Source organism: Podarcis erhardii (genome assembly GCF_964252035.2).
Source record: "Podarcis erhardii genome assembly, chromosome: 3".
Classification (NCBI taxonomy): domain Eukaryota; kingdom Metazoa; phylum Chordata; class Lepidosauria; order Squamata; family Lacertidae; genus Podarcis; species Podarcis erhardii.
Window position 1 is genome coordinate 11,635,222 of NC_138507.1, and position 15,132 is coordinate 11,650,353.

General features: G+C 44.7%; 1 pseudogene across 1 annotated transcript; it reads left to right on the forward strand.

Annotated features, from left to right (window-relative positions):
• Positions 1-8,943: 8,943 nt before the first annotated feature.
• On the forward strand, positions 8,944-9,539 carry LOC309338455 (protein mago nashi homolog pseudogene; annotated as a pseudogene). Its single transcript has one exon. The product of its transcript is annotated as a protein mago nashi homolog pseudogene (transcript).
• Positions 9,540-15,132: the final 5,593 nt, after the last annotated feature.

A 15,132-nucleotide genomic window follows, 5' to 3' on the forward strand; every position in this document is an offset into this window, starting at 1 on the left:
AACTGAGCTACCAATATTGTGTGTGTGTGTGTGTGTGTGTGTGTGTGTGTGTGTGTGTGTGTTTTACAAGAAACTGGCCTACTGTACAAAGATAAAATTTTTGCTTCATTCAGAATAAGGCTCATCCCTCAAGCTGAAAAGGGTTTCTCACCACTGATGTAAATCTTACCACAGGCAGGGGGATTTCCCACTCCTCACTTGTCTGTGATTCACTCACCACTACTAAAGCTCAGTCACTTAAATATTCTGGGCCACAGGCAATTAAATATTTGTGCTAGTGGAAGCCAGTACACCTATTCCCCTGGACGGTTAAGTCCAGTCAAAGGTGACTATGGGGTTGCAGTGCTCATCTTGCTTTTAGGCCGAGGGAGCCGGCATTTGTCTGCAGACAGCTTTCCGGGTCATGTGGCCAGCAGAACTTAACCACTTCTGGTGCAACGGGACACCATGACAGAAGCCAAAGTGCACAGAAACGCCGTTTACCTTTCCACCGCAGTGGTACCTATTTATCTACTTACACTGGTGTGCTTTCGAGCTGCTCGGTTGGCAGGAGCTGGGACAGAGCAACGGGAGCTCACCCTGTCGTGGGGATTTGAATCACCGACCTTCTGATCAGCAAGCCCAAGAGGCTCAGTGGTTTAGACCACAGCGCCACCCACATCCCATAGTCGCCTTTGACTGGACTTAACTATCCAGGGGTCCTTTACCTTTTTACCTACACCGAATAACACCCCACAATCATCAAATGAATATGCATAAGTTGGGGCTGGGGTGGTGTCAGCCACCTGTCCACAAACCTGTCTGTTTGCCCCCCCCCATATTATACAGGGCCCTAGCTATGACAGCATTCCGTCACATTCCAGCATGAAAGAGAGCCCGTGTGGAATAGTGGTTGGAGTCTTAGACTTGGACCTGGGAAAAGGAGGGTCAAGTCCTCACTCAGCACACTGGGTGACCTTGGGCCAGGCAGACACTCCCAGCCTAAGCTACTTCACATGGTTATAGTGGTGATGAAATGGGGTGTTGGAGAACCAGGCATAGCATATTGAGCTCCTTGGAATAAAAGATGAGGTATAAATGTCCTGAACGAATGAATGACAGAATGAATGTTGCCCCAACTATGCAAAGTAACATTTAAAGGTCCTCTTAAAAGGTAAAGGGACCCTTGACCATTAGGTCCAGTCGTGACCGACTCTGGGGTTGCGGCACTCATCTCGCTTTATTGGCTGAGGGAGCCAGTGTACAGCTTCCGGGTCATGTGGCCAGCATGACTAAGCCGCACAGAAAACGCCGTTTACCTTCCCGTCGGAGTGGTACCTATTTATCTACTTGCACTTTGATGTGCTTTTGAACTGCTAGGTTGGCAGGAGCAGGGACCGACCAATGGGAGCTCACCCCGTCGCGGGGATTCGAACCACTGACCTTCTGATCAGCAAGTCCTAGGCTCTGTAGTTTAACCCACAGTGCCACCCGTGTCCCAACAAAAAGGTCCTCTTAGCAGAGGTTAAATCCCACACTTCACTCATAAGCACCCACCAGAAGTTCTAAAATGGGTGGTTGGCTTTTCGTCCCCCGAGACTTCTCTATTCAAAGTGCCATCTTGTCCCCAGTTGTGTTTAATGAATATACGAAACTGTTCGGCAACATCCAGAGGTAGAGCCTTAGGTGTCATACCATATGCTAAATAACCCATAGCTGTTACTCACATTCTCATTGTCCCCTGCCCCTGGGTCCTATAATCTGGTTTCTTATCCATTGTTTGATCATGCCATGAAACTGGATGTAGGCGAGTCAAAAGAGAGGGAGAGAGAATCTCAGTCAAGACTGAAGCATTAATGGTCAGATAGACTCATCATTTGGAGTTGCATAATAGGTAGTGTTCACCTTCCCTCAGACTGGTGGTTGTTGAGTGCTCCTAATTATACATGGAAACACAGGTTATGGAGATGAGCAAGGAGCCATTTTCATCAGACGAACCTGGTGAGATTTGTCCAATTCAGATCGAGCAATGGCAATTAATGGCTTTGCAATCTTGAGGTTAGATTACGGATGATGAATTTTAGGCAAGACTGGCCTTGCTTGTTTGATGCATAATGACCTCCTCATGAGAAGAGAACACACTGCATACATGTTCCAGCACCTGCACAGGCTCACTATTACCTTTTCTGCAAAATTCAAGGTGCTGGTTCTGAACTATTAAGCTCTAACTGGCTTGGATCCCACACACTTTAAGATTCACCCTCTCAATGAACTTCAAGGCTCAATGAGGATTACCCCACCCCCTTCTGAGTGGTAGCCCCCAGTCACACACACCCTTTATGATGTTGTAGCATGACATTCGCTAGTCACCATTTGCAGGGTTAAGTAGGACCATTTTTCGATAACCTCACAACTGGCAAATTGAGAGCATCAACCCCACACTATGGATGTTGTGGGGAAGAATGAATTCATTCGGTGTGATAATATTTGGTGTAACACAGTTACAGTTGTCAGGCGCAGGGAGAGAGGCGATCCTGGGGAACCTCCTGAGGCATCTTTTTGATAAGGGGACCTTATCCCAATGATATCTCACACCCTACTGACAGAAGGGGCTACTTGCTCTTGAACACTGTCCATTTCATTACATCTGTGGCTGGCAAGTCCAGATGGCATGGGGTGATCAGGTGTCACCTTAGCAATACCTTCAAGAGGTGCTGGCAAAGACAAACACAGATCAGTGAGCAGATTTTCTGGCACTTGGAGCCAGAATGGAATGGTCCATGTCAGATAAATAGTGAAACGGGTATTCTTCAGATCAGGTACCTACGCTGAAGGGTTGGTAGCTTTCCAACATATTTATCCCCTTTGCTGCTTTTTGCTAAGTTAAGAAAGCTGGTGTCTATGCCTCATACTATCATCATGACTATTATTGAGGGTTAGGGGGAACAATGACAAACATAGACAGCATCTTAAAAAGTAGAGACATCACCTTGCCAACAAAGGTCCATATAGAAAAGCTATGGTTTTCCTAGTAGTGATGTATGGACGTGAAAGCTGGACCATAAAGAAGGCTGATCGCCGAAGAATGGATGCTTTTGAATTATGGTGCTGGAGGAGACTCTTGAGAGTCCCATGGACTGCAAGAAGATCAAACCTCTCCATTCTGAAGGAAATCAGCCCTGAGTGCTCACTGGAAGGACAGATTGTGAAGCTGAGGCTCCAATACTTTGGCCACCTCATGAGAAGAGAAGACTCCCTGGAAAAGACCCTGATGTTGGGAAAGATGGAGGGCACAAGGAGAAGGGGACGACAGAGGACGAGATGGTTGGACAGTGTTCTCGAAGCTACCAGCATGAGTTTGACCAAACTGTGGGAGGCAGTGGAAGACAGAAGTGCCTGGCATGCTCTGGTCCATGGGGTCACGAAGAGTCGGACACGACTAAACGACTAAACAACAACAGGGGAACAATGTGTGTTTGCACAATTTTATGGGTACCTCACTAGCATCAGTTAATCCAACAGATCAAATTAGCAGGAAATGCAATATAAAGGCCATTCAACTGCATTTCCCCATTTAATTGCTTCTGAAGTATTTGGGAGGACAGGAATTGGGCGCTTGTAAATATTCATCCAAGGCTGGCAAGAAACAATTCTGTATGCTCTGCATTATTGCACTAATCCTCTTTAATTTTTCTTAAAAAGAGAAAGGCTGTACACCACGTAAGTAGGCAGCCTGCAAGCCATTTTATTTTCTTTAGAGTAGAACTTGTGTTGCAAATGGCAGGAAGCCATGAGCCACAAAAATAAAACCATTCTAACCCTAGTGCTAAGTAAGGAAAACAAAGATGTCTCAGCAATTAGCAATATTATATATGTTAGTACTAAGTAACAACAGATGTTTCAACCAGAGCCCAGTACATTCCTCGCAATCCTTCAGAAACCAAAAGCCTCTTGCCGTTGCTATACATTACAATTATCTTGGGCTTTCAGTCCTTGCAAATGCATTCTGAGTGGCGAATGCTAAAGTTTGTTAGTATCAGGTGGCTCTTACCTGTAGCTACATCAGCATGCTGCAAACTTCTGCTGACTTAACAGACTAGCAACAAGTGTGCTCTGTAAAGACATGCGCAGGCTATGAGTCATTAGCAAGCATGCAAAGCTAATTGGCAAAACACTCATAAAAGATTCTGAAGGTGGGTTAATTACAATTCATTACGTAAACCGTCCCTGAGCTATTGTTAAAAAAAATAAAATGCATTAACTTTCAAGGTCCAGTATTTTATGATTCACTTTGCCATGTTGTGAGAAAGTCTTTGTATCAAACTACATTCATTACAATTCAGGCCACAAAAGCCTTTACGGGGTTTCTTGACATTATTTCCATCCTTGTTATATAGGAATTCATATGGGCTGCACATTGCTAACAACTGGCAAAAAGTCAAAAAACATTTATGGTATTTTCTTACCATATACACAGGCCAGCTTTAAAAGCTACAAAATTTAATTGCTTCCCCTTTCCCATTTGTTCCTTTCAGCAAATAAAAAGTTGAGGGTGGAGATACGATGGCAGGCATGCAGTAGGCAAGAAGGCTGCATTTTTGATTGCCCAGTTGATCTTCATGGACTTTGCCTATCTGACATGCAGAGATTCACTATGAGTCCGTCATCGGGAGAAATACAGGATGTCTAAGCAATAGAATAAATGCTCAGCGCATCATTGCGAGAAACATACCGATTGCCAAAATAGGCAAAGCAAATTATGTTGGTACAGCAGGCTGGTTTGATGTTGTTTAGTCGTTTAGTCGTGTCCGACTCTTCATGACCCCATGGGCCAGAGCCTGCCAGGCACTCCTGTCTTCCACTGCCTCTCACAGTTTGGTCAAACTCATGTTTGTAGCTTCAAGAACACTGTCCAACTATCTTGTCCTCTGTTGTCCCCTTCTCCTTGTGCCCTCCATCTTTCCCAACATCAAGTTCTTTTACAGGGAGTCTTCTCTTCTCATGAGGTGGCCAAAGTATTGGAGCCTCAGCTTCAGGATCTGTCCTTCCAGTGAGCACTCAGGGCTGATTTCCTTAAGAATGGATAGGTCTGATCTTCTTGCAGTCCATGGGACTCTCAAGAGTCTGGGACTCCTCCAGCACCATAATTCAAAAACATCAATTCTTCGGTGATCAGCCTTGTTTATGGCCCAGCTCTCACTTCTATACATCACTACTGGGAAAACCATGGCTTTAACTATACAGACCTTTGTTGGCAAGGTGATGTCTCTGCTTTTTAAGATGCTGTCTAGGTTTGCCATCACCTTTCTCCCAAGGAGCAGGCGTCTTTTAATTTCGTGACTGCTGTCAGGCTGGTAGCTACACTCAAATTGTTCATATCTAATATTTATTGATAGAGCAGCCTGTCCATCGAAGCTGAGCTGGACAAGTGTATTAGCAACTAAAGTACAGTGGTACCTTGGGTTACATACGCTTCATGTTACATACGCTTCAGGTTACAGACTCCGCTAACCCAGAAATATTGCTTCAGGTTAAGAACTTTGCTTCAGGATGAGAACAGAAATTGTGCTCTGGCGGTGCGGCAGCAGCAGGAGGCCCCATTAGCGGACCAATCATACTACTGCATTGTTCTAGGACCAATCAGACTGCTGCATTTTGGATCCTATTGTTCTAGGACCAATCAGACTGCTGCATTTTAGATCCTATTGTTCTAGGACTAATCAGACTGCTGCATTTTGGATCCTATTGTTCTAGGACCAATCAGACTGCTGCATTTTGGATCCTATTGTTCTAGGACCAATCAGACTGCTGCATTTTGGATCCTATTGTTCTAGGACCAATCAGGCTGCTGCATTTTGGATCCTATTGTTCTAGGACCAATCAGACTGCTGCATTCTGGATCCTATTCAACTCAGTACATAACAGTCCACTTATTGAATCTTGGTGAGCCAAATTCATAGAAGCAATGGAAGCCAAATAATTCAAGAGGAAATGATAAAAAGGGGCTGAATAAAACCCCTCTGATGTATATGTTGTTATAGCCTCGGATAGCTCAGTTGATAGAGCATGAGACACAATCTCAGGGTTGTGGGTTTGAGCCCCATATTGGTTGAAAGATTCCTGCACTGCAGGGGGTTGGACTAGATGACTCTCATGGTCCCTTCCAACTCTACAATTCTTTGTGCCACACACATCATTTTAACTGTGAAGACATAGGCATCTACCTTTCCTTGAGTCTGACCATTGGTCCATCAAGCTCTGTATTGTGTACATTGGCGGTGTCTCTCCAGAGTTTCAATGGACATTCCCAGTCCAGCCTAACTGTAGATGCTCAGAGCAGAACCTGGGACCTTCTGCATGCAAAGTAGATGCTCTACCACAGAGCTATAGTGCTTCCCCTAAAATTTAGGGCCTCCATATACTGGTATATGACTGAAGCCTTACTCCAACGCTTTAGACCACTCAGTCACACTACAAAAGCAAGACTTCCGTTGATCAGCTATATCATCAAAGAGCTGACCTACCGGCAACCAGTGATGGAAATATGTGGCAATGTGACAAGTGGAGAACATAAGAAGAGCCTGCTGGATCAGGCCAATGTCCCATCTAGTCCAGCATCCTGCTCTTCCTCTGGCCAACCAAATGCCTTTGGGAAACCAGCGAGAAACCAGCATAAGAGGACTCTCCCTTCCCGTGGTTTCCAGCAGCTGGTGTTTGGAAGCATTGCTGCCCCCAATGAAAAGATCAGTCATTATACGTAGCTAGTGGCCATTGATAAGGTAAAGGTCCAGTTCCTTAGGTCCAGTCGTGACCAACTCTGGGGTTGCGGCACTCATCTCGCTTTATTGGCCAAGCGAGCCGGTGTACAGCTTCCGGGTCATGTGGCCAGCATGACTAAGCCGCTTCTGGCGAAACCAGAGCAGCGCATGGAAACGCCGTTTACCTTCCCACCAGAGCGGTACCTATTTATCTACTTGCACTTTGACGTGCTTTCGAACTGCTAGGTGGGCAGGAGCAGGGACCGAGCAACGGGAGCTCACCCCGTCACAGGGATTTGAACCGCCAACCTTCTGATAGGCAAGTCCTAGGCTCTGTGGTTTAACCCACAGCGCCACCCGCGTCCCTCATAAGCCATTGATAGTCCTCCATAAATTTGTCTAGTCCTTTTTTAAAGCCATCCAACTCGGTGACCATCACTGTGCCTCCCATGAGAGCGAGTTCCCTAGTTTAATGACACACTGGGTGAATAATTGGTACTTTCTTTTATCTGTCCTAAATCTTCTAACAGAGGGAAGATACAAAGCTTTATTCGGTAAATGTATGCCTTTGCCTCCCCCCTTTAAATATGCAAATATGTGCCTTCACTTTTCCAGTGAAGCAGGAAGAGTAGGCAGATTTGTTGAAGGTTAAAGTCAAAGGGACTAAAGTCAGGAAATGGGAAGAGATCTATTGAGCTGGTGATCCAAATGGCCTTTGGCAATCAGGAGGATGTATTTTCCCTTGAGCTGAGCCTGTAATGATGTTTACATATTTACATGAAGTCCTAATGATCATTGGCCACCAAATGCTCTTGACACTATTAAAAGTGGATTTTGTCTCTCATATATATATATATATATATATATATATATATATATATATATACCAACTTTACTAAGAATGCATTTCATGCACTCCTTGGAAGACTGGCCATATGGCCTCAGACTCAATTCAAGACTGTCTTTTAGTTCTCTTTGATTTCTGCATTGATACTATAAAACTATCAATCTTTTTTTTATTAAAAAAAGGCTTTGTTTAGGTACACACCTAGACCAAGGGTAGTCAATGTGATGTTCTTCAGATGTTTTGGAAAGCGTGTTCTCCTTCATGGAGAGCACGAGTTGCGGTGGGGTCTTGCAAGACATTCCACTGTTGCTGGGCGGGTAAAGGTCGTTGGCCACCATTGCAATTGGGCTCCTCTTTGTCGTTGGGGAGAATTTGATGTTGCCATTTTATGATTGACAGCCAAGAAGTTTTATATTCCCTGAGCGCGGCGTTTCACTGCATGCATCGGATTAGGCCAAAGGTCCACACAGGATCCTGCTGGGTCCTGCTGGATCAGGCCAAAGGTCCACACAGTCGAGCATCCTGTTCTCATAGTGGCCCAGATACCTGTGGGAAACTCCCAAGCAGGATTTGAGCACAAGAACACTTTTCCCGCCTGTGGTTTCCCAGTTACTGGTATTCACTGGTACCTTGCCTTAAAGGTAAAGGGTAAAGGGACTCCTGACCATGAGGTCCAGTCGTGACCGACTCTAGGGTTGCGGTGCTCATCTCGCTTTACTGGTCGAGGGAGCCAGCGTACAGCTTCCGGGTCATGTGGCCAGCATGACTAAGTCGCTTCTGGCGAACCAGAGCAGCGCACGGAAATGCCATTTACCTTCCCGCCGGAGTGGTACCTATTTATCTACTTGCACTTTGACATACTTTCGAACTGCTAGGTGGGCAGGAGCAGACACCGAGCAACGGGAGCTCACCCCGTCACGGGGATTCGAACCGCCAACCTTCTGATCGGCAAGTCCGAGGCTCTGTGGTTTAACCCACAGCGCCACCCGCGTCCCTTACCTTGCCTTAGGCATTTCTAAAACCACACAAGCAAACTATTGCAGTGGTGTCAGGGCTATGGGCTTCATTTTGGGCTTCTAGAAGCCAAAGGGCCCTGAGTTTTAATGAACTCTCAACTTCATAACAAAACAAATTCCTTCCAGTAGCACCTTAAAGACCAACTAAGTCAGTTCTTGGTATGAGCTTTCGTGTGCATGCACACTTCTTCAGATATACAGTGTGCATGCACACGAAAGCTCATACCAAGAACTGACTTAGTTGGTCTTTAAGGTGCTACTGGAAGGAATTTGTTTTGTTTTGACTATGGCAGTCCAACACGGCTACCTATCTGTAACTCTCAACTTCATGTTTAAGATGTGAGGACAAGGTCTCGGTGGCCCGGTGGGGAATATGTGGCCATGGCGAGCGATTTCTATCTGCGTTATTACGTTGGGCACAAGAGGAAGTTCGGCCATGAGTTTTTTGAGTTCCGCCCTGATGGGAAACTGAGATATGCAAACAACAGCAATTATAAAAATGATGTCATGATCAGAAAAGAAGCCTACGTACACAAAAGTCTAATGGAAGAGCTAAAGAGGATAACCGATGACAGTGAAATCACGAAAGAAGATGATGCATTATGGCCGCCTCCTGACAGAGTTGGCCAGCAGGAGCTTGAAATTGTAATTGGTGATGAACACATCTCTTTGACCACATCAAAAATTGGTTCTCTTATTGATGTAAATCAGTCCAAGGATCCAGAAGGTCTAAGAGTGTTTTACTACCTTGTCCAGGACCTCAAGTGTGTTGTCTTCAGTCTCATTGTATTACACTTCAAGATTAAGATTAAATTGCTGTTCAAGATTAAATTGTATGGATTTAAATTTGCACTGTAAAGTTCCTTTCAGTGGGGTGACTTTCCATTCTTTATCTCTCATTGGTTTTATGTGTGTCAGATTTTTTACAGAGTGAATTTAATAAATGCTAAAAAGCTTAAAAAAAGAAAGAAAGATGTGAGGACAAGATCCACACTACGCCAGGGATAATGCAACCTTAATAAAATTCTCTAGGCACTCCTTCAAACAACTGCGTCAGTTATAAATATGCCAGTCTAATGCCAGCTAATTTCTTTTATGCCATGGTTTTGCCCTCCGGTGTCAGGTGATCATAGTATTACCGTAACCATAAAATACTATGTTTTCCTGCTATTCCCCTTTAAAGCCTACATTTTCTAAAAGCTATCTAAACCTGGCACGTAGATATGAAATTCAGCATTGTACCCTGAGTAAGGCCCTGTGGTGCTTTGCCATTTCTGCAGCAAGATACTGAGAGCAGATGAACATTAGTCAGCATTTGATTTCTAATTGCAGTCTCAAAGCTTCAGGGATAATGTTCAAGTTGAAAGAGCGCAGCCTTTGATGGTAGCTCTCTGAGGGAGAAATTTGTTTTAGCTTTTCTCAATGAATGTGATTTCCAAGGATAAAGATCAAAGTGATGTCAGTGGCCAGAGCTATGGCAAATGCAGAATGCAGCCACTTGCAACCTACAATTAACACTACAGTTAGACTGAAGTCTAGACTAGAGGCAAATCCCCTGCCAGCTTTAGCTAACACTGACAGAGATGTGGCAAGACAGGATATTGCTGTGGTGGCGAGAACAGAAAGATACAAGCTACTACCCGAGTGGTAGAGGAGAGACCGGATTAGACTATTAATCTAACAGTTAACTGTGTATGTGCATTTGCATATAATTTTATCTATTGAAATGTTTATAGACCGCGCTTTCATTAAAATACAGCAAGGTGGTATTGTGTTGTTGTTTAGTCGTTTAGTCGTGTCCGACTCTTCGTGACCCCATGGACCAGAGCACGCCAGGCGCTCCTGTCTTCCACTGCCTCCTGCAGTTTGGTCAAACGCATGCTGGTAGCTTCGAGAACACTGTCCAACCATCTCGTCCTCTGTCGTCCCCTTCTCCTTGTGCCCTCCATCTTTCCTAACATCAGGGTCTTTTCCAGGGAGTCTTCTCTTCTCATGAGGTGGCCAAAGTATTGGAGTCTCAGCTTCAGGATCTGTCTTTCCAGTGAGCACTCAGGGCTGATTTCCTTCAGAATGGATAGGTTTGATCTTCTTGCAGTCCATGGATCTCTCAAGAGTCTCCTCCAGCACCATAATTCAAAAGCATCCATTCTCCGGTGATCAGCCTTTTTATGGTCCAGCTCTCACTTCCGTACATCACTACTGGGAAAACCATGGCTTTAACTATGTGGACCTTTGTTGGCAAGGTGATGTCTCTGCTTTTTAAGATGCTGTAAAGGTTTGTCATTGCTTTTTTCCCAAGAAGCAGGAGTCTTTTAATTTCGTGGCTGCTGTCACCATCTGCAGCGATCATGGAGCCCAAGAAAGTAAAGTAAAGAAAGCAAGGTGGTATACAGCATACCAAATTGCAAGGTCAGTAAAAGAATCAGCTAAAACACCAATAAGTACTGGCTGAAGAAATTCACATTGCAAAGGCCTGTTTGAATAATATGCTTTTAAAGTTACGTCTAAAAGAATGCAGAAAATAAACTTCCACCGGCATGGAGCTGAGAATGGGTTTTTGTTTTTTAAAAAGATTTGCTTACCTCCTCTGTTACACAATGGGAAGTACACACTGTTAAATGGAGATAGAAGCCATATGTATGGGTATGTGTGGAGCTTATCAATGCAGTATGCAGATGACACTTCTCTTGCTTTCATGTGGAAATCAAGTTATGTGAGACCAAGTCCAGCCAGTGCCTTCAATTGAGTTGGTGTGAGAAGCAGTACACCGGGAAGTTCTGAATCCACCTTATACATACAGGAGAAACTGGAATGGCAGAATTGGCTCTGCAAGGAGGGAGGGAGGAAGATGCTACCTGACCCTCTAACTCCTGTGCCTTGATTTGCTAATTGTTTTCTGAAATAGCTTATTTTATTTTATTTAAGATTAATTTTGTTAGTTGCCTTGTTAGTGGGCCTCACACCCCAAAACAGGGGATAAGCATTTTTAAGCAAGTAAATAAATATACAGATGTATGGAGAACCCTTTTTTATTAGCACTTACGTACATTTTTATGTTGTGTAACTATGCAAAGTACAAATGGATCCCCTTTCCTTCCTCAGAAGAAAGCAACCGTTGAGATTGCAGGGTTGCCCACAGTGTTATCTTCTAATCCTATATGGATCCACTACGTGATTTGTGAAACCTAGGCAAGCAACCAAAATTCTCAAAAAGTGTGAGGGCAATCTAGAAAGGCTGTATTTACCACTTTCTTCTATAAATGGCTCTTCTGGGTAAAAAAGGTAAAGGTAAAGAGACCCCTGACCATTAGGTCCAGTCGTGACCGACTCTGGGGTTGCAGCGCTCATCTCGCTTTATTGGCCGAGGGAGCCGGCGTACAGCTTCCGGGTCATGTGGCCAGCATGATTAAGCCGCTTCTGGCGAACCAGAGCAGCGCACAGAAACGCCGTTTACCTTCCCGCCGGAGTGGTACCTATTTATCTACTTGCACTTTGACATGCTTTCAAACTGCTAGGTTGGCAGGAGCAGGGACCGAGCAATGGGAGCTCACCCCGTCGCGGGGATTCGAACTGCTGACCTTCTGATCGGCAAGTCCTAGGCTCTGTGGTTTAACCCACAGAGCCACCTGTGTCCCATGGCTCTTCTGGGTATTTACATTTAATTTAAATTACCCAGTACCGTAGCTTTCAACACCAATTTGGGTAGCACATCAAAATGGATTCCTAGAACAGGTAGCCCAAACAGCACCAGGCATCTGACATGGCACAAAGCAAGTCAGTGCCAGAGGGCTAAGAGACCCTTTCTCCCATCACCAAACCCAAGGACTTCATTGCTTTTTCAACAATGTTGCACACACATTTGCAAGCTATCAGATCATGGTAGATATTTGACTTGACCCGGGGCAATGAAGCCATAGAAGAAAGGAATGCACACAGGTGAGGGATAGGACAGATATAAGAAAGCAGTGCATATTTAAGTGATGGAACTTGAGGCATTAATGGCCACCAACCCACATGGCTTTAAAAGCAGTGTAGGCAAATTTATGGAGGAGAGGCTATTGATGGCTACTAGCCACAATGGCTGGTAATGCAGCAATGCTTCTGAATACCAGTTGCTGGAAACCACAGGAGAGACAGCTCTTGTGCTCACGTTCTGCTTGTGGGACTAGATGGGCCAGCAGTCTCTTCTTATGCAACAGGATAGAGAAGGCCAATTGCCCTGGCTGGCTCTATTATGCATTAAGCTCAGGGGGTTAAGGCCAACGAGCATTGTCTTTCTGAGGGCACAGCATTCCTCAGAGGACTTGCTTTGTAATGAGCAGACACTTGCCCCCCTGAGAGAAGCCTGAGAAACCAGTCGGTGAAGCAACCACTGAGATTATTTCCTTCCGGTTAATGTGAATTGGAGAAAACCAGGAGGTTCTGCTCATCCTTAGCTGAGGCTTCTGCTTCGGATGCAACATTGTAACTTGGCAACCCTTAAGGAGGTAACTGAGGTCCAGAAACAGCAGGTGATAGGGCCAAATTTTAATAAATGATAATGATAATTTTATTATTTATACCCCACCCATCTGGCTGAGTTTCTCCAGCCACTCTGGGCAGCTTACAGGGTATATGAAAACAGAGTAAAACATCAAAGGTTAGAAATGTCTTCAGATGTCTTCTAAAAGTTGTGTAGTTCTTTATCTCCTTGACATCTGATGGGAGGGTGTTCCACAGGGAGGGCGCCACTACCCAGAAGGCCCTCTACCTGGTTCCCTGTAGCTTCGCTTCTTGCAGTGAGGGAACCACCAGAAGACCCTCGGTGGAGGACCTCAGTTGTCTGGGTTGAATGATGGGGGTGGAGACACTGGGCTATGGTCATTTAGGGCTTTAAAGGTCAGCACCAATACTTTTACATATTGAAGTGCTCTGGCTGCAGGTTTCTGGTTTCTATTAGATTCCAGTTTCTTCACACATATTGAAAAATAGATTGTCTTAGCCTTCCTCAACCTGTTGCTTTGCATATATTTTGAACTACAACTTTCCTGACCCTGACCATTGGCCATGCTGGTTAGGGCTGATGGGAGCTGGTCTCTACCAACACCTGGAAGGCACCAGGTTGCGGAATGCTGGTAACCCCTTTAAAGTGCTGGACGTCTATGTAGTTGCTGAAGCAACACAAGTTCTCAGATCAGCCAGTTCTGTTCAATTCTGCTGATTCACCTGTATGACCATATGGGAATAAACTTGACCTCCATACCTTCATGAACCCATCAAGGATACAGAAGATTATTAATATTCACATGCCTCCTGGCATGTTGAGAGAGTCTTCATTAATTAAAATTTGGAGGAGAAGTCCTTGAGAATGTTGGATGAAAGTTGCTCTATGTATGCCTGAAAGTTATTAAGAATATCTCCTAGGCCTTTGCTAAATTAGAGCAGGTGCAGATAGTAATTAAATTCATTAAGCGATAAGCACTGCATGCCTTTCCTTCTCCTAGTACTATCAACATTCAGCGGCTAAAACAATTGCAAATTTATGGGGTTCAAGATCTCTAGGCCCGACTCTTTGTGCTTTTTGTGCCTGGCTTGAAGCCACGGGGGTGGGAGATGCACTATATTGGAATAGTTATCTCTAGGGATTTGTCAATCCGGTCTCTTTATATCTTTGGAGTTGTCTATGTCTCGCCTTTTGACGTCCACAAAAACTCCATGGAATGTTATCATAACTTTACATCAGGAATCACTGCCGTAAATCAAAATGCAAAATGTAAATGTGGATGATTTCCATTGCTCTCAATTGATTGCGAGTCCAGATTCACATTTAAACCTGTGGCTCATTTGGGAAAGAGATTGTGCACCTATCCATGTTCTGTCCCTATTCCTGAAGTAAATAAACCCTTAGACAATCATGCTGAAGACGATCCCAGGATAATTGTCCTTACCAGTAGGGCTACATTATTTGCGTTTGTCCTGGGCGATGCAATTCAACTTGGGGAGGGTGATGACCCTTTTTCCTCAGCAGTTGAAGGGTTAAGGATCTTTTCTGGGCATGATTTTCTCCATGAGAGCTTGAAAACCAGTAAGTTGGCATTCTTTAAACACTTCAATGTATTCTTTCCAAAATGCTGGACACCTCACATCAAAATCTGCAAGGCATTTGCAGGCCACACTACCTTTTTCTGGCTACTGTGCTTGCACACCCACGATTGTTTGTGAAATCACAATCTCTGCCATGTGGGCATCTTGAATGGCTAGATTTCCCTGTTTACAGAGGTGCAGTAGACCCACTCAAGGGCACTTAGAACTCAAAATATCCATGGTAGAACTCAAAATATCCATGGTAGTACCAATACCAGTAGTGTACACTATCTTGTGGATGGACTAAGGTCTTACAGAGAAAGGAAAAGGAGCCCTGGATGGATTAAGTCCAGTCAAAGGTGACTATGGGGTGCAGCGCTCATCTTGCTTTCAGGCCAAGGGAGCCGGCGTTTGTCCACAGACAGCTTTCCGGGTCATGTGGCCAGCATGACTAAACCACTTCTGGAAC